The sequence below is a fragment of the Pelodiscus sinensis genome, chromosome 1 (assembly GCF_049634645.1).
Source record: "Pelodiscus sinensis isolate JC-2024 chromosome 1, ASM4963464v1, whole genome shotgun sequence".
In the NCBI taxonomy this organism is placed as follows: domain Eukaryota; kingdom Metazoa; phylum Chordata; order Testudines; family Trionychidae; genus Pelodiscus; species Pelodiscus sinensis.
Genome location: NC_134711.1, coordinates 126,443,158 through 126,468,295, shown reverse-complemented (window position 1 = coordinate 126,468,295; position 25,138 = coordinate 126,443,158). Strand labels below are relative to the sequence as shown.

Here is a 25,138-nt window from a genome sequence, read left to right as displayed (position 1 = left end):
GGAGGGATAATCCCAGTATAACCCATCCATGAGTTAGTCATCTCTTGGCAGCAGGTGTGTGCCCACAAGGAGCCTAGCACCATCCTGTTTTCTTCATCTGGGCCACAGATAGCTCCCTGGAGTCAACTAATTGGAATTGTTCGTCTTTTCTTTCTGTCTAGTGGCTCCTTCCCTCTGTCATCTTAGTTACTAGTTTGGATTATTTTCTGCCTTCCTCCCTGAGATGGGGTTTACAGATCCAACATTAAGGTTAAGATATGATGGAGTAGTACTCAGCCAAGGAAGCCATGCCTCTCAATAACTGCAGAGCTTGCTCCAAATGGAGGGCCTTCTTAAAAGGGGACTGTAACAGGCAAGCAGGGAGAGAGTAAGGGAGAGACTGCAGGAAAGCAGCATCTCTGGGGATAGAGGGATCTACCTGAGAAGACTCTGGACTGTGGGTAAGACTAGACTAGAAGGCCAAGGGCCTGACTCCCTCTTCTTATTCCCTGAAAAGGGGGAATAACAGGACACTAAAAAGTGAACTGGGAAATCCCAAGTGACCGTCTGAATAATTAAGACTGTTTTAAGCAGACCTTCACAGAGAGGAAAGCTGAGTGCTGGGCACCCCAACTTCCTGCCCCAGACTGAGCCCCTTCCTGCACCCAACCTCCCTCCCAGAGCTCCCTCCACACTCTGAACCTCTCAGCCCCAGTCCAGAGCCCACACCTTCTCCTACACCCCAGTCTCCTGCCTCAGCCCAGTGTAATTGAGAGGGAGAAAGCGAGAGACAGAGGGAGGGGGAATGGAGTGAGCAGGTTGGGACCTTGGGGAAGGGGTGGGGCAGGGCAAGGGTGTTTGGGTTTGTGTGATTACATAGTTGGCAACCCTACACCTAGAGGGAATTGAGACTCTCTTACCTCTTCCCCTCTGGGCTGGATCCTGCTACCCTCCCCTTTTCTCCAGCTGACCAGGGGGACTCAGGGAGTACAGGGGTGGGGGCGGAACAGCATTCAGTATCTCAGTTGCTAGGCCCTCAGGTGGCCCAGCAGGACCATCACAATCCTCTGGGATGACTGCCATTTTCTGGCCCTAATTGAAGCCTGCTATACTCCCATTATTCATGCTTCAGAGGAATATCTATTGCTGATGTTTGTTTTCTTTCCAATTTTCTAGCTGAGATTTTTCAAACTGTCTAGAGGAATAATTTGACTGGAAAAAACCCTTCTGCCATTTTGAAAACAAACAGGCACTTGGTCACCCAATTGCTTGCTCTTCCAGAATTATCTAATTCATTGTTTTAATTTGCAGTGTTCCTGATGGCTTTTTCCTTCATGCACAGTTTCCTTCTGACAAGTACAGGTGACTGGCAATTGTTGATGACAAGTCAAGGAGTGTTTCTGTAACTTCAGGGTTGATATTTTATTCTACCCAGACACTACTCTTTTTTTTTTTTTTTTCTTCCAGTAAGTGCCAAGATTTTGTCGCATTCTATAAAAGCATGAAAAGCTGGGGAAGCTTTACCCAGTATTACAAGTAATTAATGGACTACAAATGAATTAAAGTTGTTCCCAGATCCAAAAAGCAATCCAGAGCTCTTCTAAAGTGAGGCTGTACATAGCATGCTTGATTTCAACAGTGCCTAACACTTCAATATGTTAATACCAAATCAGGCTTTTGGCCATATTAGAGTATGGAGTCAGCATTGGTGGCACCCATAATGATCTCCTCTTGGCTATGAACTGAGATCTATCTCTAATGCTATTGCTCTTATATTTGTTGTGGCCTTTGACACCGCTGATTAAAAGACTCTGCTAGCTCATCTGTGGGACCTGGCAGACGAAGCTGGGTTTTTGCTAAGCTATCTTATTCCTTCCCCTTTCCGAATTCTAGAGTGGTAATGGATAGCTGCTCATCCTCACCCATTTCCCTAACTGAACACAGATAGAAGGTTCGGCCTATTACTTCAGGCCCATAGACAGGAATTTCTGTGTGTGTGTGGGGGGGGGTGCTTTTTGTGTAAATGTGGACTGCAAGGGTGCAAGTGCACCACCTTGTCACAGTCCCCCAATAAGCATGGTGCAGCCAGCTGGGGGAAGGCAGGAGTGGCATGCTACCCAAGACTCCCTCTCTCCTGCTCCAGCCAGCTGGGGGAAGGCTGGGTCTGATTTTTCTTCCCGTCCCCCTGTCCTAGGAGAAATCAGCCCCAGCTTTCCTCCAGCCAGCTGGAGCTTGGGGGAGGGAGGCTCAGGCAGCACGCTGCTCCTGTTTTTCCCCCAGCTGGCCAGAGCATGCTTACTTGGGTGACTCTGGGAGTGCACTTGCACCTTTCACACCTCCTTGCATAGGAGCCTGATTCATCAGTTCAAATTGCTAACTGGAAATCTGCCTGCATTTGAAGCCACATTCAGAAGTTGTTCTCCACTTTAACCCTGTTGTGCTCTGGAGAACCACGTCTACCCCCATGCTGGTAGCTGAGGGGCTTCCACAAGGCTTGGTAAGAAGGGGAAGTATGCTTTGCAGTTACCTCACAGAAACAAGTTGGCTGAGATACTATCTTGTATAAATTGTATTGGACCAATCTGAGTTGGTGAGAGAGACAAGTTTTCAAGCCACACAGAGCTCTTTTTCAGGTTTGGGAAATACACGCAGAGTCAGTATCACTGTCCAATATAAGATGGAACAGATGGCTTAGCATAAATAGTTAACGCATTTTTCAAAGGACCCCTTTAGGTCCAGTGGCCCCTTACCCAGCCCATGGTTGGACCATTGTTAAGAGATGTTGTAATGAATCATAAATCCAGTATGTCTGTCCAGTTCATATTTTGTAGCATCTAGCAAAGGTATGAATTTAAGTTCCCGGGCTCATTTTTTTGAAGCTGTCGTGCAGGTTTCCTCTGAGAGCAAGGCCTGAGGGATAAGATACAGAGCGATGGTTTTGTGAAAAGTGTAGTAGCTTCAAAGGCATTTTCAAACCTGCTCATACCCTCTTGCCCTTCTCTGAGCAAGCTGGAACAGAATCAGACACTACCCAAAGGGATGGGCTCCTTACTTCCTCTGGGTATGTCTACACTACCCTGCTAGTTCGAACTAGCGGGGTAATGTAGGCATACCGCACTTGCAAATGAAGCCCGGGATTTGAATTTCCCGGGCTTCATTTGCATAAACTGGGCGCCGCCATTTTTAAATCCCTGCTCGTTCGAACCCCATGCCGCGTGGCTACACGCGGCACGAACTAGGTAGTTCGGACTAGGATTCCTAGTTCGAACTACCGTTACTCCTCATTCCACTAGGAAGCCTAGTCCGAACTACCTACTTCGTGCCGCGTGTAGCCGCGCGGCACGGGGTTTGAACGAGCAGGGATTTAAAAATGGCAGCGCCCAGTTTATGCAAATGAAGCCCGGGAAATTCAAATCCCAGGCTTCATTTGCAAGTGCGGTATGCCTACATTACCCCGCTAGTTCGAACTAGGAGGGTAGTGTAGACATACCCTCTGGGATTAGAATGTGGAACTGAGGTGACAGCAGTGAAAGGGAATCACCCCTCAGAAGTGGGGGGATGGGCTGAGGCTGTCAGTACCAAGCTGTGGCTGAGCAACAGCATCCGCTAGAGCAGCAGTGACTCCTCCTGCAGCAAATCTCCTCCTCCGTATTCAGGAGGCCAAGGGCAAGGAGTGGGGCACTCACCGAAGTTGGGATGGGGAAGCTACGTTCTTGGACCCTTCCTGCTACAGCCAGCAGCCCTCCCAACCAGACCCACCACCTATCCTGGGGCACAGCCTGTCTGCCTTGCAGGCAAGGGGCTCTTATGTTATTGCTGCCATTAGGAGGACACTAAGCAGAGCAGCAGCACCCACTTCCCTTGCTATGAGACCTTTGAGACCCAGACTTGGAATGAAGGCCTCCCACTTTTGCTGTGTGCAGAGTTACGGATAAGGGGGAAGCAGTAGAAGTGGTATATCTAGATTTTAGTAAGGCATTTGGTACAGTCTTACATGAAATAAGGAAATATAACACAGAAGCTACTACAAGGTGGGTACATAACTGGTTGAATAACCATTCCCAGAGAGTAGTTATCAATTATTTGCATAAGGATCAGTTTTGGGACCGATTTTTGTTCAATATCTTCATCCGCGATTTAAATAATGTCATAGAGTATGCTTATAAAGTTTGCAGATGATATCAACTTGGGAGGGGTTGCAAGTGCTTTGGGGTACGTCTACACTAGAGCGCTAATTCGAACTAACGCGTCTAGAACTAAAAACTAGTTCGAATTAGCGTTTTGCTAATTCGAACTAGCAAGTCCACATTGAGTGGACCCTGAACAGGGCTTAAGGATGACCGGAAGCAGTGCCAGCAGGGCATCAGAGGAGGACTTAGACCGTGGAGATGCTGTCTCAGGCTAGCCGAGGGCTGCGCTTAAAGGGTCCCGACCCCCACCCCGGTCAGACAGTTCTAAGGGGTGCCCTGCTTGCAAAGCAGTCCTGGCTTGGATTGCCCGGACTACCCACACTGGGCACATCACACCACTCGGCCATCAGCCCGGCTGCACTTGCCGCAGGCTGCCATCTGGGGAGAGGGGGCAATTGGGGGGCTGCAGGAGAGCTTCCACCCTCAGAAGCCCACAGAGCCAGCCCAGTCCTCCCCATCGGGGGCTCGTACCCCATTCCTCCCTCACCTCCTTCCACTTACCCTTCCCTAGCCCCCCTTCTTATTGATGTACAAAATAAAGATAACGTTTCTTCCAACATTGACTCTGTCTTTATTGAACAAAACTGGGGGAGACTGGGAAAAGGTGAGAGAGGGGAAGAGAGAGGCTAGGAGAAGGGAGGGCAACTAACATGATCAGGGGTTGGGAACAGGTCCCAGATGAAGAGAGGCTACAGAGACTGGGACTGTTCAGCTTAGAAAAGAGGAGACGAAGGGGGGACAGGATAGAGGTCTCTAAAAGCAGGGGTTGGGTGGAGAGGGTGCATTCAGAAAAGTTCTTCCTGAGTTCCCATAAAGAAGGACTAGAGGACACCAAAGGAAAGGAATGGGTAGCAGGCTTCAAACTAGTAACAAAGTTGTTCTTCCCAAAGCAAATAGTTAACCTGTGGAACTCCTTGCTGCAGGAGGCTGTGAAGGCTACAACTAGAACAGAGTTTAAAGGGAAGTGAGATCAAGTCATGGAGGTTGGGTCCATGGAGTAGTCTTAGCCAGGGGGTAGGAGTGGTGTCCCTGCCCAAAGTTTGTGGAAGGCTGGAGAGGGATGGCACGAGACAAATGGCTTGGTCACTGTCTTTGGTCCACCCCCTCCAGGGTCCCTAGGGTTGGCCGCTGTCGGCAGACAGGCTACTGGGCTAGATGGACCTTTGGTCTGACCCAGGACGGCCATTGTAAGCTCAGGGCTCAGGGTCGGGGGTCTCAGTGGACCCCCTTGATTTTCATGCACACCTGCTCTTGGGTGGCCAGGCTGGCATCTCTCCTGCCCTAGACGGCCACTTTCCTGTGCCTAGTGCGGAGATCGTGGACGAGGTCCACGATGTCCGCACTAGCCCAGGAAGGTGCCCGCCTGTTGCGGTCCAGGGCAAGCTCCCGGGAGCCGCCAGCCTGGTCCCGGGAAGAGGGGGTGGGCTGGGGGACATCGGGTGGGTGGCTCTGTGCCATGCCAGGTGCAGGGTCTGCTGGCTGGGTGCTGGCAGGCTTGCACCTGGCACGGGCACCGTAGCCAGCCTGTGCCCCTTTAAGGGCTCCAGGGCCGGGAGGGGGGCATAGAGTTTCCCTGGTGTTGGCCAGAGTGGCCACCAGGGAAACCTGGGAGGGCTAGCCTCCCACTAGTTCGAATTAAGGGGCTACACACCCCTTAATTCGAACTAGCTAGTTCGAACTAGGCTTAATCCTCGTAAAATGAGGTTTACCTAGTTCGAACTAAGCGCTCCGCTAGTTCGATTCAAATTCGAACTAGCGGAGCGCTAGTGTAGCGCCTATTAAAGTTAGTTCGAACTAACGTCGGTTAGTTCGAACTAACTTTGTAGTGTAGACATACCCTAGGAAGGTAGGGTTATAATTCAAAATGATCTGGAAAACTGGAGAAATGATCTGAGAGAAATTCAATAAGGACAAATGCAAAGTACTCCACTTAGGCTGGAACAATCAGTTGCACACATACAAAATGGAAAATGAGTGTCTAGGAAGAAGTACTACAGAAAGGGATTTAGGGGTCATAGTGAACTATAAGCTAGTGACACTGGGTGACACTGTTGCAAAAAAAAGCAAACATCATTCTAGGATGAATTAATGGTGGTGGTGTGAGAGACAAGAGAAATAATTTTTCTACTGACCTCTGCTGAAGTGTTATGTGCATTTCTGGGTATCACATTTTAGGAAAGCTGTGGACAAATTGGGTATGTCTACATTAGAGGGGTTTTTTTTAAGAAAAACAGCCATTTTTCCAAAAAAAAAAGTCATTTACATCCACATTGCAATCATGTTCTTTTGAAGAAAAAATAATTGAAAGAACAGAGGGTTTTTTCCAACATTGGTAAATGTCTTTCTACGAGGAAGAAGCCTTTTTCTGAAAGAGCCCTTTTGGAAAAAGGTGTGTATGGATGGGGAAGAGGGAGTTCTTTTGCAAGAAGAGGAAAGAGGAAAAAGCACAGGTGCCCTGGTGGCCACTCTGTCCATAGTAATCACAGCTTAAATGTGAGAGCTTCCATTCAGTGCTGATGCTATCTTTTGAAAAAGCATATCGCTTTTTCGATGCGCTTTGGCAGTGTTGATGCTCTCTTTAGGAAGAATTTTTTTGGATGATCTCTTCCAGAAAAGCTTCTTCCGAAAGAAGCCTGCAGTCTAGACATAGTCATTGGATAAAGTCCAGAGAAGAGCAACAAAAATGATTAAAGGTCTAGAAAACCTGACCTATGAGGGAAGATTGAAAGAATTGGGTTTAAGTCTGGAAAAGAGAAGACAGAAGGGACATAACATCTTTCAGATATCTAAAATGTTGTTACTGGAAGTGAGAAATTATTCTGCTGAACTCCTGAGGATAAGGCAAGAAGCAATGGGCTTAAATTGCAGCAAAGGAGGTTTTGGTTGGACATTAGGAAATCTTCTTAACTGTCACAGTGGTTAAGCACTGAAATAATTTACCTAGGGAGGTTGTGGAATGTCCATAACTGGAATTTTTTAAGAGTAGGTTAGATAAACTCCTGTCAGGGATGATTTAGATGGTGCTTTGTCCTGCCATGAGTGCAGGGGACTGGACTTGACCTCTCAAGTTTCTTTCCAGTTTTACTATTCTATGATTCTTTCCCATCCATACATTTACAAAGCTCCGTCTTGAAACAATTTATCATTTTTAGCCCCACTTCTTTAGCAGGCTGTGGCACAGCTTCTTTTCTTTGATGGTTAAGAACCATCTAATACAGACCTAAACTTGTTGATGGCCAGTTTCTCTCAATTCGTGCTTGTGGCAATACTATACTTAATTTAAATAACTCTTCCCCCTCCCTGCTGTTTATCCCTCTGATGTATTTGCAGAGAGCACTCACATCTCTGCTCAGCCTCTGTTTTGTTATGCTAAACAAGCCAAGCGCCTTAATTTTCCTTTCACAGAAGGCAAATTCTCCATTCCTCTGATCATCCTAGAAGGCCCTCTCTGAACTTGCTCCAGTTGGAATCTATCTGAAATGTAGGAGTCAACAATTGCAGAGAGTCTTCCAGATGCATTCTCATCAGAGATTTGTACAATGGTAGTAACACTTTTATAAGTCACCTCTTTATAAGAAATATTTCACCTGATGCATCAGAGGAGAGAGCTTTTTTCATGGCTGCATCACATGGGTGAATTATAGTTGCATTCAAACAACGAGCACAGGTCTTTTCCTCTGTCATTTCCAATTAAGTCTATAGCTTCTAGCAAAAATTCTTGATAGTGTATGACTTTGCACTATTAAATTTCATACCATTTTTATTTCCCCAGTATTCAAGGCCATACAAATCTTCAGTCATATTCTGAATCTCTTCCATATTGGCAATCCATCCCAACTTTGTGTCATCTGCAAACTGTATAAGTACATCCCCCCTTTTTTTTTTTTTTTTTTTTTTTTTTTTTTGGCTACACATTTCAGCATGAGGTCTCCCCTTTAACCAGTAGCCACCTTTTAACCAGTGGCCAGATAGTGGTAGTTGCTGACTAAGGACCCAGCTTTGCAAGCAGCAGCACGGAAGTAAGGGTAGCAATACCATACCCTGCCATCCTTACTTCTGTATTGCTACTGTCAGTGGCTCTGCCTTCGGAGCTGGGCTCCCAGTCAGGAACCGCCATTCTCCAGCTGTGTAGCTGTGAAGGCAGTCTCACTGTCAGCAGCAGGGTAGAAGTAAGGATGTCAGTACCACAATTCCTCCTGCAATAATCTTGCAACCCTTTCATAGCTCCTTTTGGAGTCATTCCCCTACAGTTACAACACTGCAATTTTAGATATAAATAGATGTAATCATGACATTTACGATTTTCAGAATCCTATCACCGTGAAATTGATCAAAATGGATTATGAATTTGGTAGGGCCCTACTGATGGTGCACAAAAGATAAGACTTTGAAAGAGCTGCTGGTGCTGTGGACCAGGCAAAAATATTACCATTTAAAAGACATATTTAATCCCTCATTAAATATATAATTTTTTCTGAAATGAAAACTGAGATTTGGAAGCATAAGTCTGCAGCACAAGTGGATTCAGCAATAAGCTTTGCAGTCAGGGAACATATAGCTGCTTTTCATATAGATTTTTCTGCTTAGAAAATAGTGAAGCTTTTGATTATATAGAATGTTAGATCCTCAAAGATATTTAGGCACTCAACTCCCATAGGTTTCAATGAGTTAGGTGTTTAGATGACTATCAGGATCTGGGCCTTGTAGAGTCCTAGTAGATAAGTCCTTTAGGGCCAGATATTCAGGTGGTATAAATTGGCAGAGTCCATTGATTTAAGTGGAGCTATCTGATATACTCTAGCTGATGATATTTCACATAATTAATTGAGAATTTCACTTAATTTGGACGTCTACAAGGGAACTATTCTAAATCCAAATGAAGATAACTGGCAATGGGTGTTAGTTAACTGACACTTTTGAGTATCAGATGCAGATCGGTCAACAAGGGAAGCCTTTGTCGATCGCTCCCTTACGCCTTGTGAAATGAGATTTACAAGATATTTAAATCCCCACTTCATTGACTGTGTCAGGTAGCTTATTTTACATGCCTCTGTCAGCAGAGACATGTAGTCTAGACGTACCCCCAAGTGATTCTGAGGGTCAAAGAAAAGAAAAACAGGGTGTGAGGGTCAAAGGGCTAAATCAAGGGAACTGGATGGGGATACCAAGCAGAGAAGCCCGGACAGTGCCCACTGCCCCTCAAAGGTTTTGAGAAAGCCAGCGGATTCTGCCCAGTGGAATGCTGCCCAAATGTCTGAACGGATGAAGGAACAAAAATAGGCTTTACAGTCACAGGCCCCTCCCTCAGGTAACCTCTGCTCCCTGGTTTTATAAGTCACCATCTTGGTGATAGCCAGGAAGAGGTTGACCAGAAGGTACCGTGACTTTGTGGGGCCATGGATGGGGTGTGCGTAGATTAATAGGCGAGAGAGAAGTGCAGCCAGAATCTCAACAAGAGGTTCTGGAGGAGCCGAAAGAAGGGTTGTAACCTGGCACACTCAAGGTAGATGTGCGCCAGAGTCTCCCTCACACCACAGAAAAGGCAAGTGTCGGGAACAGGAATGCATTGTACTAAGTACATGCCCATGCTCACAGCTCCATGGAGGATTCTCCAGCTGATGTCCCCGGTGGGCCACGGAACCAAGGTGGATTTGAGTTTGTGACTGCGGGTAGGAGATTGGGATACAAGATCTGGGAGGGATTTGTGACCTGGAGGAGGGGTGAAGGAGGGGATTGAAAGTCTGAGAGGGGGAAAGGGTACAGGAGCAGAGATGAAGAGAGTTTAGGTTATATGTGGCAGGGATGCAGGAGGGGAGCAGAGGACTGGAGTACCAGAGGCAGGCTGTGCCTGGGTGATGCTTACAGCTGCAGGGGCCGTGTGTGGCTGAGTCTGAACACTGTAGTCTGGGAGGGGAGAGGGTTACTTTGCCCGCTGCCTGTTCTGCAATAGGAGCTCTCATTAGTCAGAAACTGGCCAAGGGGAGCTGCAAATTGTGATGGTATGGGAGCAGTGACTGAAGCCTCTCTCCCTCTCTCCTGGGCTCACAGTGTTCAGAGAGCTGCCCTGAGTGCAGAGCGGGGGCAGGGCAGGCAGGAAGCCTGGCAGAGGCTCCCACAGACTGTATTTTGCCCACTCTGGTTTAGGAGGATTTCTTGAACAAATGGATTCACAGACTGACAGACAGATGCATATTTCTAAAATATATATAGTAAGAAAAAGAAAAGTGAATTAAACTCTCGGTTTAAGAATTAAGCCCTCTGAGGAGGTTGTGGTTTCAACACTCTCACTTATTAGATGTATCCATGATATACCAAAACTGTTAAACAGTGCTTGTTACCTCTTTGCATTAGAAATAGCTCTTGGGTATTAATGAGTGGAGGTGATATCAGGTTATATAAGGCAGCAATGAGCTATATTCTATAGTTACTGCACTTAAATCCCTAGTGACTCAGCAGTGAGAAACATTCAGTCAGTCATCAAGTGCATGTGGAATAATTTTGATGCCTTTAAAGAAGAGAGGCATCTACTTATCAGTAGCAAATGGCCCAGCTGTACATAGCTTCAAATCAAGAAATATCTGCTATGAAGTGAACATTACAGTAGAATCTGCCTAATATGAATTCTCAAGCTAGTGAACATCTTTCCATTCTGATTAAACACAGTTCTTTGTTAAATGAGGATGTACTTACAAAAATAATGCTGCTTTTTTTGAGCCCATCTCTTTACATGATAAGCCCAAGGAAATGGGAGGAGGACTGAGACAATGGTTTTCTCACTAGTCACTGCTGGTTAGAGAGTCAGCTACGACATACTTTGCCCAGTGGCCATGACCACAGAAGGAGCAAGACAATGGCCTGGAACAAAGTTGCATGAAAATAAGAGAAATTCATTCAATTCTTTGACTTTAGTCACTTTCTACTTATATCCTAGCTAAGATGGGACTGAAGGCTACTGTTTTAGAGGAGAATCCCATCAGAATCTGCATGGAGCAGAAAAAGACCTTAGTGAGGGTATGTCTACACTACAGATTTTTTTGGGAAAAATAGCCATTTTTCTGAAAAAAAACCCCTTCATTTATGTCCACACTGCAATCGCGTACTTTCGGGGAAAAAAATGGAAAGAACAGGGGTTTTTCCAACATTGGTAAACCTCTTTCTATGAGGAAGAAGTCTTTTTCCGAAATAGCCCTTTCAGAAAAAGGTGTGTGGGGACGGGGAAGAGGGAGTTCTTTCGCAAGAGGAGGAAAGAGGAAAAAGCACAGGTGTCCTGGTGGCCACTCCGTCCATAGCAATCACAGCTTAAATGCCAGATAGTGTCTACACTGAATGGACACTATCTTTAGAAAGAGCAGATTGCTTTTTTGATGTGCTTTGGCAGTGTGGATGCTCTCTTTTGGAAGAAGTTTTTTCAGAAGACTAAATCCCTGCTTCATTGACTGTGTTGGGTAGACTATTTTACATGCCGCTGTTGGCAGAGGCATGTAGTCTAGATGTACCCTTGGTGTCTAGGGTTCTTTGGAGCCACCCTGTAGGCTGGGGTAGTGTCCTTTAAATGTAGGCGGGTTAATGCCCGCCCACCTCCCAAAACCGAATAGGACCAGTGTATGGCAGACTGCTGGCTTAGGTCTGTCACAATGATAACATCCTTTTTTTGCTAAACAGGACCCTTGCCTCAGTGAACAGGAATGGTTTAGTTTTGGCAAAACTGTACACATCTGAAAATAAGATCATATCGAAAAGACTCAGGCAACCTTAACTATAAGCACCTATACCTGCATCACCAAACTACAAGCAAATGTTTCACAAATGAACTATACTGCTCTCCAAGCTTTGTCTAATTGTTTATTTATAGCTTTCTTATTTTCTTTAGCCATTCAGCGTTTTTGTCAAGCACTCACATGGCAGACAGTTACAAAAAACCTGCCAGTTATATAAAATAACTAAATAACATCACTGCAGTATTCCCTATAGTTAGTATATTTATCTACTTTTCAAAGTATTTATGCTCACCTGTCAAGTCTTTAAAGGTGTAATCACTTTATATGTTGTATACAGGCAGTCCCCGGGTTACATGGATCCGACTTACATCGGATCCCTACTTACAAACGGGGTGAGGCAACCCTGTACTAGCTGCTTCCCCCCAGCAGACCAGGGAGACGCGAAGCTAGCGCCACGCCCCCAGCAGACCAGGGAGACGCGGAGCGGCTTTTCTCAGCAGACACCTCAGCTTGAGAATAAAGGACTGAGGGAAGTGAGGTGTGGGAGAATAAAACTGAGCTCTGGAGAAATGTTTGGCTAGAGTTTCCCCTACAATATGTACCAGTTCCGACTTACATACAAATTCAACTTAAGAACAAACCTACAGTCCCTATCTTGTACGTAACCCGGGGACTGCCTGTATTGGGCATTCCAACTGAACTTCACCAGTTGGGAAAAACCTACGAGCATTGAGGAGCCATTAAAATACCTCTGATTTCTTAGAATCAGAGCTGCCCATTTTGCCACATACCCTATCTCACAGCAAACATTTTCCTCATTGCATATTTAAATACTTCACACAGACTGCTGCCACATTAATTGAAATACTGCTATGTAAACACTCCTCAAGAAAGTACTTATCCCAGCAAATGCTTCCACATACTGTAAATACCTGCCACACTTTTGAAATTATAGGAGCCAGTGTCTTAGAAGACTTTCAGATACTCTGCAATATGAATAACTCAATTTACAGGGGCAATTATCACTATTCCAACAGATTTCTCTAGCATGTGCCTTTTTTTTTTTGACTGCCTCAGTTGTGTGGGCCAATGTTCTGCAGTTAGATCAATAAGCTTAAGTAATGACAGTGCCAGCCTACAGTTTTTTGGAACTTAATTTCTCCAGTGTTCAGAGTATTCAGTTACTGGGCTTTGTTTCAGATACATCTTTATTTCAAAAGTGACCCATTCATTGGCATAAGTTAGGGCTTCTCAGTTAGTGAATTCAGCAGAAATCAGAAGATGCCCAGTGTACAGGTTGAACCTCTTTAATCCAGGACACTCTGGTCCAGCAACATCCATGGTTCAGTAGGACCATGAATGTTCCAGGGTTATTTAATCCCAGTGGAGGGCTGGTACCTAAAAGCCCTGCAGACTGGCAGAGTTGCAGGCTTCTGGCTGCAAGCTGCCAGCACGGCCAGGAGCCTAGATCCCCTCAGCTGAGAAGCCAGACGTGCCCCAGTGGGGCTGCCTGGCAGGGTGGGAGCCCGGCATGTCATAGCAGGGCTGCTCATCATGCCCCAGATGAGCTGTTCAGCAGGGCGGGAGCCCGGTGTGCAGACACACACATGCCCATGCCTATGCCTACGCCCACGCCCAGTCTGGAAAAATCCCTCATGCAGAACCAGTCAGGTCCTGAGGGTGCCAGATCAGAGAGGTCCAACCTATACCAGGGACTGGTAATCCTCTTCATTGATAGGGATAGAATTCATATTGGGGTATAAGTAGGCACAGACCCTGTCCCCAATTCCCAGTAGAGGAAGCAAAGAGAGCTGTTTTCTATCTTTGTGCTCCCACAGCTCTTAGGATAAATTAAAATAGCTCTGGTACTGCTATAAAAGGGCCATTACACCACCAGGAAATTGTCAGAGTGCAACAGTTTTCCATCCATACCTTTCTCCTGTGCACACCCTAACAAACTTCATTGTACCATGACCCTCTTCTGACAGCAAAAATTACTACATGACCCTAGGGGCCATGGGGGACTGAAGCCTGAGCCCCTCTGCTCTGGACAGGGAAGCCAAAGCTAAAGGCCAAGGTGGGGGCCCATAACCTGACCCCCACCGCCCAGGACTAAAGCTCTCAGGTTTTGGCTTTGGCCCTGGGTGCTGGGTTTTGGTTTGGGACTTTAGCCCCAGGCCTCACCAAGTCTAAGCCAGCTCTAGCAATCTTATTAAAATGGGGTCCCAACCCAGTTAGAGAACTATTTTCTTCTATGCCAGGGAGCCAGAATTCCCAAGGGACACCCAAGGATTCCAACACACTGGGAGGAATCCTCAATTGCCCTATCTGGACAGTTTTATAGCTCCTATATGCCACCAGAACAGCACTAAAACAGGAACCAGTATCTGGCCCATACATGTTACCCAATGCAATTTTAATTTCTTGAGAGCAACATTTGTCCTGGCAGCTGACAGGATTTGCATTCTTCACCCCCATCTTTTATTAATACACTGCCGGATCTTGAAATGTATCCAGGGTAGCAATTATCAGAGGGGTGGCCATGTTAGTCTGGATCTGCAAAAGCGACAAGGAGTCCTGTGGCATCTTATAGACTAACAGATGTATTGGAGCATAAGCTTTCGTGGGCAAAGACCCACTTCGTGAAGACCCACGTGCATCTGACAAAGTGGGTCTTTGCCCACGAAAGCTTATGCTCCAATACACCTGTTAGTCTATAAGGTGCCACAGGACTCCTTGTCTCTGTCAGGGTAGCAATGTATCTGTTGGGTGTAAAAGCAAAGGGAGTCAGGAACTGGTGTGGAGAATAGTATCTTTGCTAAATGACCAGGTACACCCCTAAATTCAATTAAACCGTTTTCATTTAGTACAACGGGGAATGATCCTGCAAATGAGATTTCTTCCTGTCCCGCTATAACCTCTTTTGCTGGTTAAGCACAGAGTGCACCATTCATTTTTCACTTTTTTAAAGCAAACACAAACATGTATAGAATCCCGAGTTTGGGAGAGGTTATTATATGAAGGTCTGCCATTGTTTCGATATTATCTTGTTACGATGGACAACAGTGAGTGTAATACTCAAAAGTCCATTTCTATTACGTCAGCAAATATTGTGTCCTTTCAGCTTCCCATCAACAAAGCAAAATCCTTGCCTGCCTAATACTCTGGCTAGGGATCAGCAAAGGGAGGTCAGTGCCAAGCAGTGAATTGCTGAGAATGGCTTTAGCTTAAATACATCCCCCCACCCCACACCCTACCCCCAACTAGAGGAATGCAGCTACTGGTTTATTAACAATCATACAGAACTTTAACACTGCTATCCTTTTTTGGGTACTCCTATAAATAGAAAGTATCTGTAGGCCTTGTATAAACAATGAAAGAAAATAGACGTAAGGAAGCATATTTTAACAAAGGACAAAACATGAATTCAAATGTGACCTTGTAAATAACATGTTGTTAGTAGATAAAAGAACAGTAAGAAAAGTAATGTGTGATAAGTTTTCATCTGTAGCTTTATTTACTAGACTATTTTGTAACCTGTGACTAATTCAAGATTTGTTTATGTAAAGATTGTGAAGGTTTTAGTGTATTTAGATAGATAGACAGACTAAAGCTAATATCTTGGGAATTGAATGGGAAAAGTCTTGGAGAAAAATCTGAGCAATACCATATACAGATGTGTGTGTAATTGTTAATGAATGATTAATAGAAAAAAATGTTTTAAACATAAGCGATGATGAAGATGATTATTTATTGGTTTTGCAGAAGCATCTGGCATCCTGGTCACAGATCTCATTGTGCTGGGTGCTGGACAAATACAGAACAAAGAGATAGTCCCCACCTCATCGTGTTCACAATCTAAATTTAATCCAAGAGACAACAGGTAGGTACAGACAGACTAATGGGGGAGCACAAAAAAAAGTGAGATAATATGGATTACTATCTGTGTTTTTAACAATCCGTAGATACACAAATAACATGCTGAGTATTTGTTTATACATTGCTTTGTAACAGATGCCATACACTAGCTATCATCAACTTTCTCTTCTGTCCTATTTACAGTTTCACATCCTAAATTCTTCAGGAGGCAAGGCATATGGGTTGGGGAACACAGACCAGGTAAGTGTCAACTAGAAAGACATCTTTATGCTGTCTGACCTCCTTGTCTACTAAGAAATAGAGAAGGGGATAATAGGTAGCAAGACCTGAGAGTTTTTTAGGTCACTTATCAATGAGAAAAATAGACCCTTGACTGAATTAAATGGGAGCAAATTGTGAGAGTAGCCAAGGGCTTCTCAAACCGGTAGAGCCAAGGAGTGAATAAGATATTGCCCACATTAGAATTTGCATTCTCACTCCTTAATTCAGTGACATAACACCTGGAAGCATGCTAATATTTTGGCTAAGATTTTAAGAAATAAGAATCAGTGGGAACTGCTCAGTACTCAGCAGTTTTAAAGCTCTGGTTAGTGCCTAACATGCATTTTAGGAGCCTAACTTTAGGTTCCTGATTTTGGGCGGGGCGGGGGAGAGGGGAGAAACATTGCCTTTATGTCTCATGAAAAATTCAGTTTTGTTGTGCTTGTCCAGTTAGAAATAGATGGATCTGCTTATTGGTTTATAAAATCTATGCTCAAATTCTCACTCACTAGATAAACTTTAAGGTATTTTAGAGAGAGTGCATAGAATCCAAGAAATAAAAATGTTAGAATTACTTTCAAATATTAATGACAATCACATGAAAAGTTTTGTTAATGTGCTACATCTTGATGTAAAAATGCAGCCCAATATGAGATTAACCATGATGCTACTCTATGGGCCATATTCTCAGTTTTACACTACCTGAACTTCGTCAAGGCTACGTCTACACTGCAACACTATTTTTGGATACTGGAGTATCCCAAAATAACTATCCCGCATCTTCGCAAGAAGCCTGTTATTTTGGGCTGCTATTCTGATGTCCCTGTCAACCTCATTCTATGAGGAGTAAGGCATGTTTTGGAATAGTGCTTTATTTCTAAATTTGGCTCTGTATAGACAGCGCCAAATGACGAAATAATCTATTTCAAAATAGCATCAAACTAACATACATAATTTGCATAGCTCAAATTGCGTATCTTATTTTGAGTTATGATGTAGTGTAGTTGCACCCCAAGTGAGCAGAGCAGAAGGTATGAGGACACTGTTCACAGCCTTGTAATTAAAAATAATCTGGGAAAGTCCCCAAGGGCATATGCTTCCTTGGGCTATGTCTAGACTGCAAGCCTCTTTCGAAAGAGAGCGTCTAGACTGCACGCGGAATTTCGAAAAAGCAAGCCACTTTTTCAAAAGAAAGCACCCAGTGAGTCTGGATGCTCTCTTTCTAAAAAGCCTGTTTGCTTTCAAGAACGCCTTCTTTCGAAAGAGCACTTTCGAAAGAAGGCGTTCTTCCTCGTGGAATTAGGTTTACCACCGTCGAAAGAAAAGCCGCATTCTTTCGATTTAATTTCGAAAGAACGCGGCTGCAGTCTAGACGCAGGTGAAGTTTTTTAGAAAAAAGGCTACTTTTTTCGAAAAAACCCCTGAGTCTGGACACAGCCTTGGAGTGCATCCACACTGCACCCTTATCTCGAAATAAACTAGGCAATTTGCACTGTGCAAATTGCATAGCTTACTTTAGGTAATTTCAAAATAGCTTATTTCAAAGTTTGGCACTCTCTAGACAGCACCAAATTTCAAAATAAAGTGCTATTCCGAAAAGTCCCTTACACCGTGTGGAGCTAGGATTACAGGGGTGCCAGAATAGTGTGCCCATTATTTCGAAATCTATTTTAAAATAATGGGTGTGCTCAAAAGATGCAGAATAGCTATTTTGGGATACAGGCAGTCCTCGGGTTACATACAAGATAGGAACTGTAGGTTTGTTCTTAAGTTGAATCTGTATGTAAGTCGGAACTGGCGTCAGCCGCTGCTGAAACTGATCAGTTTCAACTGCGGCTGAATCTGGACGCCAGTTCTGACTTACATACAGATTCAACTTAAGAACCCCAGGCGTCCCCAAGTCAGCTGCTGCTGAAACTGATCAGCGGCTGATTCCAGGAAGCCTGGGGCAGAGCAACTCTGTCTTGGGCTTCCTGTAGTCAGCCGCTGGTCAGTTTCAGCAGCGGCTGACTTGGGGACGCCTGGGGCAGAGCAGCTGGGGTGCTGCCAGGTTGGTCTGGAGCGGCTGCGGGACCAACCCGGCAGCCCCCAGCTGCTCTACCCCAGGGGTAGGCAAGAAAAGCCTGGTCTGCTGGGGGGGGGCACTAGCTGCACCCCCTCCCCCAGAAGACCAGGGAGACGGGGGTGGCAGGATCGCCCAAGTCCTCCACGGCTTTGCTCCGTCTCTCTGGTCTGCTGACCTGGGAGACGGGGAGCAAAGGTTTGGAGCACGCCCGCAGCGGGACAGCCCAGGCGCACCGCGGCTGTCCTACCGCGGGCGTGCTCCGAGGCTTTGTTCCCCATCTCCCTGGTCTGCTGGTCAGGAGACGGGGAGCAAAGCCGCGGAGCACGCCCGCAGGGGGACATCTCAAGCGCGCCCGGGCTGTACCACTGCGGGCGTGCTCCAAGGCTTTGCTCCCTGTCTCCCTGCAGACCAGGGAGACGGGGAGCAGCTTTTCTCGCCCCGGAGGACGGGGATGGCGGACCGCAGTGCATCTGGGCGTCCCACCGCTCCCGTCCTCTGGGGCGAGAAAAGCCCCGTTCGTAACTGCGGATCTGACATAAGTCGGATCCGCGTAACTCGGGGACTGCCTGTACTTCCAGTATCCTGAAATAGCACCGTGGTCTAGACATATCCTTGGAAACGAAAGCCAACTGGTACAATTTAGAGCATATTCCAAGGCTGCTCTAAGCCCATTGCCCATGGCTAGGCAGAGATTCAGAGTGCAGCATCCAGCATCCTGACCGTCTTCCTAGCTGGAGTTCCTCTTCCGATTCTTAAAACATTGAAACGGCTGTAGAACAGATTTCTCCCCTCCCCACAATCAACCGGATTTTCCCCTAGAAACTCCATGAGGCTGGCAAGGGGGTGGGAGGTTTGCATCACAAGCCTCACTCATATGCTCTTCTCTTTCCTCTCATAGATTCTGACATTCCTCCCCTGAGTGACCTTGTGTTCTAGGCAGGAGATGAAACAGTGCTAGGAGTTTACTAACTATCCCCCTCACATCACCACCACTTAAAATGGGAGTGTGATCTGCCTACAGAGGGCACACTGTGCACAAATATGTCCTTGAATAAATTTAAGGAAACCACAATCTGGCTAAATTCATAGAGTAAATCTTTAATTCGGTTCCTTTATATTCTGACACTGACCAGTGTTAATGGCATTGGATAGGTTCGGCCTTTGACAAAAGGAACCAGGCAAGGTTTATTCCCTGTTGTCACTTTTTTGATTTTTTTCATATTGAGACATTTACTCACAAAACTGGTAACAACAAGGAAGGTATCTCTTGCATATATCACTGTATAAAAATCACACCCTCTGAAAAAAGCCTACACAGTTATTTATATTAAGTCTCTGTTTCGTAATTCCTCACTATGATGGTTCAATTCTCCCTAGACACCTTAAATGGTTGAAAACAGAAATACTTCTGTGGTCATTTTGGGAAATCTAGTGAGCTCTCAAGAAGTCTATCCTTGCCTTCCTATTTGGGAAATAACTGAATAATAATGGGGGTAGGGGGTGATCAAGTCAATTTAATGATCCCAAAAGATGCAAATAGTAGAGGTTGAAATCCTTGATTTATTTGTTGGTTATGTGCTATATTCCTTGCTGAGTACAGGGGTACTGAAAATACCATGGACAAAGGAGAAATACATTAGTACAGTGAGTTTCCACATTTTTATTGGTACTTGCTCAGATATGCTTCTTCCCTGATGGGGAGAACTAATTCTAGGGGGCTTTGTCTACACTTGCAACCTAATTCGAAGTAGGGCTGCAAATGTAGGCAGTCGGAATTGCAAATCAAGCCCAGGATTTAAATATCCCGCACTTGATTTGCATCTTCCTGGCCGGGCGCCATTTTTTGAAATTTACAAGCCCGGACTAACTGCCCACATCGACACGTGGCAGGGAAACGAGCATTCGAAATAAAGCCCTATTTTGAACTACCTGTTGTTCCTCCTGCAATTAAGTTTAACAGGTAGTTCGAAATAGGGCTTTATTTCGAATGCCCATTTCCCTGCTGCATGGAGATGTGGGCAGTTAGTCCAGGCTTGTAAATTTCAAAAATGGCACCCGGCCGGGAAGATGCAAATCAAGTGCGGGCTATTTAAATCCCGGGCTTGATTTGCAATTCCGACTGCCTACATTTGCAGCCCTAGTTCGAATTAGGCTGCAAGTGTAGACATACCTGGAGTGAGACAATCATTCAGTTCCAGTGTCCATATTCTGTCATTTGTCTTTTTGTTGAGACTTTCAAAAGGGATGTTAATTGGATATGAACTCACCGGCAGGAACAAGATGGAAACCAACTCATTTTACATAACCTGCAAAATAGCTGTTGGATGTAATAACTTTGTTACAACCAACCTGGGCTAATTCCAGGTCTGTGATGCTGAAGCTAAATGCTCCTTTCTCCACTGCCAGTCCCTGGAGCCATCTGTTCCTCACTGGAGTGCATGCTGAACTCAGCTTGTGACACAGGTGCAGGAGGACAATGGAAGCACTTACAAATGTCTGTCTGAATTAGAAATCTTCCATGGGAGCCAATAAATACTGGGTCTACCTATTCAGGCAAAATCTTGCTACAGATTATGAGAGTTTCTGTGGGCTCTCTAAGATCAAAAATGATATTTTGGGCAGGGACCAAGAACCTGATTTCTCAGTGTGATTTTTGGATTCCTATTTCTTGCTCCATTTTGGAGCATTCCACCTGAGGTAACTGGCATGGTTTATGCCAGATTGGACCATTCTTGATTGCCTTACTGATTGAAACCTGAGGAGGATTATAGTCAGCATTTCACCAATGCAGCATATTCCAGGCCCTAACTCTGGGGCTATGAGGCAGGTGTCTCTCCTATTGAAGCTTTTCCTTTGTTTCTGAATTATTAGACTAGAGACAGAGTGAGTGACTTTATAGCTTGCTGGTTAGAGCACCCACTTGGAGTGGAGAGACCCAGGTCTCCCCCTCCCCCCCGCTCCTGTGAATATTTAAGCATTTATACACAGTGGGGCAGATTCAACGAGAGTGTGTGAGAGATCCATTCCAGTATACCCTGTTACCCCATTGGCTAGAAAATTTCATTGGAGATGGGAGTCCCAAGCAGAAAGATCCCTCTTCCACTTCAGGAAGACTAGAGAGTTGAACCCAGGTCTTCCATAACCAAGGTGAGTGAGCTAACCAGACCTACTGACAGGGTGCGGGGGTGAGGGGGAGGTAGCAACTGTCCTGGGGCCCAGTGATTCAAAGGCTGCTGCTGCTACTGAGGCAGTGACAGTGGTGACACCCCAAGCACTTTAAATTGCTCCCCAAGTATTGTGTAGCATGCTCCGGGAAGCAGTAGTGGGGGGTACCATAGTCTAGGTGGTGCTAAGGGCTGGCTCTCCTCAGATCCACCCCTTCTGCCTGTGGCTCTGCCCCTTCTGGGTGAATAGAGTTAGAAGCCCTCCTCCCACCCACCCCCCAACTTGCCCAGTGGCCCTGTGTGGCTTTCGGCTCCCCTGACACTAACCACTGGGCTAAAAGTTATAATGGAGTTCACACCTGTGAATTCCAATTATAGAAATACCTAAGTCCATGTGAATGACAGAGTTTAGGCCCTCCTCAGCATTTTCTATTGGCTAGTTTAGGCAGCACCCTATGATATGTCTGCACTACAGTTAAAAACTCCCAACTGGTCTATGCCAGCTGACTCAGGTTGTGAGGACTCAGACTAAGGGGCTATTTAACTGCACCGTACATGTTCAAGGTTCAGTCCGAGATCTAGGACCCTGTAAGCCCAAGCATCTACATCTTGATTAAACAGCCTTTGAAGCTGAGCTCCACAAGCCCAAGCCAACTGGCATAGGCCATGTCTAACTGCAGTGTAGACATACCTTCTGAGTGATGGCTTTAATGAATCCCATTCCTAGAAGCCTGAGTCTTCCCATGCATTGCATAGGGAGGCTGGGTGTCCAACCCAGAGCTGTAAATTCCACTACAGCGCCAAAGCACTTAGGATCCACTTCGTGAATTCTCCCCCGAATACAATACAACACTGGCATTGGTAATTCATGAGCTATCCACCCTTATTCAAACTATACACCTGCATGGCCACTGTCCTAGAGCTGTAGACCTCCATTCCTTGGCTATGATTCTGCCAGTCCACCATTGGCTATCAGGACATAAGATTGCTCCATACTGTTTGCTTTATTATTGCATGGCTCACTTGGAGAAGAATAAAAAGTTGCCCATATAGCCCCAAAATTCATTGGGGTTTGGATTCTACATAAGAGACTGGCAGGAGTCAGAAGAAGGAATTCCAAAGAGGAAGAAGTTGCAGAAGTCTGTGCAAAATATGACTCTATATTGGACAGAAAAGTGGCAGAGACAGTGGAGACAGAGACAGATTTTCAAGATATTGTCATGTGGAAAGCTAATAAGGCTGAACAGCAGGCAACTGTTCAGTGAGAAGAGAAGTTGAAAATAATCCGGAGGTTAAATGCAAGTTTTTTGTGCAATTGCAAGTGTCAAACTGCTGTGAATGGCTAATTTTTCATTGGGAAAATTATGCCATTTCCCTGCCCCCAAAAAAGTGAATTCTTGCCAGCAATTTTACCCATAAAAAGAACTTCAGTGTTTTTACTGAAAAAATAGGATTTCATTGATAGAAATGGCAATATTAAAGTGCTAAATCAAATTCTAAAACCTGACAAAATATGCTTCAGATCATTGCTCACAAACCAGACATTATTTGATTTCACACAACTCAATCCTCTGGCCAAATTTTGCAGCCTTGCATGCCTAAAATAAGGGTCTATTTTCATATTTAGGCATCTAAATACATGGCTTAATTTTCAGAGGTGCTGCAGTGAAGTCGGTGGGAGGAGATGCTGGGTGCTCAACATTTTTGAAAATCAAGACACAAACTCAGGAACCTAACTTTAAGCACCCACTTAAAAAAATTGGGCTTAGACACCATACCTTCAGCACCCAGGTCTGGCCTATGTGCTTTGAAAACATACCGATCTATTGTTCAGAATCTGCTTCCATTCAGGCTGTGAAACAATCTGCATGAGAGGTCATTGAAATGAATTGCAGTAATTTCTGTGACCTATTCAGCCAAAAAGAACATTGTTAAAATAGAGTAAATCCAATGCTCAGGTAAGTGGAGAATACATCATCCTTGCTCCTAGGATATATTTAAGCAAACCACAGGGGAGCCACTGAGAGCTTTCAGAAGTGTTTGAACCTTGCTGGGCCAAAGGGCTAAAGCAGCATAGAACCCTAGTCTCCTGAATGACTGTGCTAATACATGATGGAAATCATATTTACATGTATATGTCAATAGAGGGATAGAATTGTAAGGACCCTGAACAATGTCAGTAACTTGAGCTCTCAAATATTCAATGCAAAATTTAGACATGAGGCTAAAAATAGGACTAATGTATGACATACATGGTAAATCAAAGAAATAGACCTATGGAAATGCAACTTCTTTTCAGTAAAGATATTTTCAGATATTACTCTGAAGTAACCATGAACCAGAGAAAATTGCACCAATTGCCATCTCAGCAGGTGGGTACTTTCCACTGGTCAATAGATCTGGGGAAGAAATGGAGGCTTTTGTCTGTATAATTTTCTTCCATTCCATTGTCACGTTAAATAAGCAAATGTGAATTGCATTCCTTTCAGTGTTGTTTTCTTTCTGCTCCGGTACAAAAATAACTTGCAATTCATATAGCTGAAAAATGTTGATCAAGGCTACCTGTCATGAATTCCTTGTACTTTTGGTGAATGGCCTTCAGCAATGCAAACAACAATGCCTTGTTCAAATGAAAATCATGCTCTATGGAGGGTAAATAATAGGCTTCTTTAGAAATATTCCATCTAAGTGAGTATATTCCACACTTAACAAAAATATCTAAACTGAGGTTTATACAATGAAGTGGCTCAGAAGAAACAGCTAAAACCAGTCAATAGTACATGTTATAAATTATGTATATCCATGCACGTTTTTAAAGTTACCAGCCTAGTCTCTAGGTGCATGTACAAATCTTACAAAATTAAAACAACAAATCAGACTAAAGGCAATGCTACAAAAAAGTCATAAAACCCTTCCAGATCCCACCAAAGCTCTTTCTACCAACTCATGCTGCTTTTCACCACAGAATAAGTTTCTGAGAACTGGCCATTTCTAAAAGATTCGAGTTCTATGAACTCAGGAGACAAGTGAATTCCCCAGACAAAGGTTTTTCCTATAAGATGGCCTTCTGAATTGAAACCACAGAAGTATTAGTCTGAGCATTTCAGAGGAGCTCATTGGTTCTGTCACAAACATGGTGCCCTGATTAAAATCAGAACCCAGATAAGAGAAATATGAAATGCAGAAGATTGACAACAAGAAAACACAAATTGGAAGGAAAGATATTGAGCTTGTCTACATTTGAAAGTTAATTCAGATTAAGGTATAGTGTGTTTAAAGCTCAACAGCTGTTCCAGAATAACCAGTTGTGCAGACAAACCCTTTACACTTTGGCTGTGTCTACACTGGCGCGATCTTGCGCAAAAGCAGCCGCTCTTGCACAAAAACTTGCTGCCTGTCTACACTGGCCGCATGTTCTTGTGCAAGTAAACATGTTCTAATGTATAAAATCAGAGCTTCTTGCATGAAAACTCTGATGCTCCCACTCAGGAAGAAGCCCTTTTGCGCAAGAGCTCTTCCAGAAGAGGTCAATGTAGACTGGCAACATGAATTTCTTGTGCAGTAAAGCCCTATGGTTAAAATGGCCATCAGAGCTTTCTTGCACAAGAGAGTGTCTACACTGGTATGGATGCTCTTGCGCAAAAGCACATCACTTGCGCAAAAGCACATGCCAGTGTAGACGCTCTCTTCCGCAAGAGTTTTTGCGTGAGAACGTGCCAGTGTAGACATAGCCTTTCTCTCTCTCACTTTCTCTCATGCTTACACTTTTCATTTACTGGAAGAAAAACAAATGTTCAGTTTTTCTGCTGCCTTAACGGTGGTTTAATGCAGCAAGACAATCATATTAGAACAAGAGACCAGGCCTTTGTAATGCTGATTTTT

The 25,138-nt window shown here is 44.8% G+C and overlaps 1 protein-coding gene across 1 annotated transcript in view; it reads left to right on the top strand.

The window, feature by feature from the left end:
• The first annotated feature begins 15,678 nt into the window (after positions 1-15,678).
• The window catches only part of TSPAN11 (tetraspanin 11), a 271,525-nt gene continuing 262,065 nt past the window's right edge, over positions 15,679-25,138 (top strand). The window contains exons 1-2 of the mRNA XM_075900437.1: positions 15,679-15,770; positions 15,950-16,006. The gene's annotated coding sequence lies outside the window, so the exon portion shown is untranslated. The remainder of the gene's footprint in view (positions 15,771-15,949; positions 16,007-25,138) is intronic.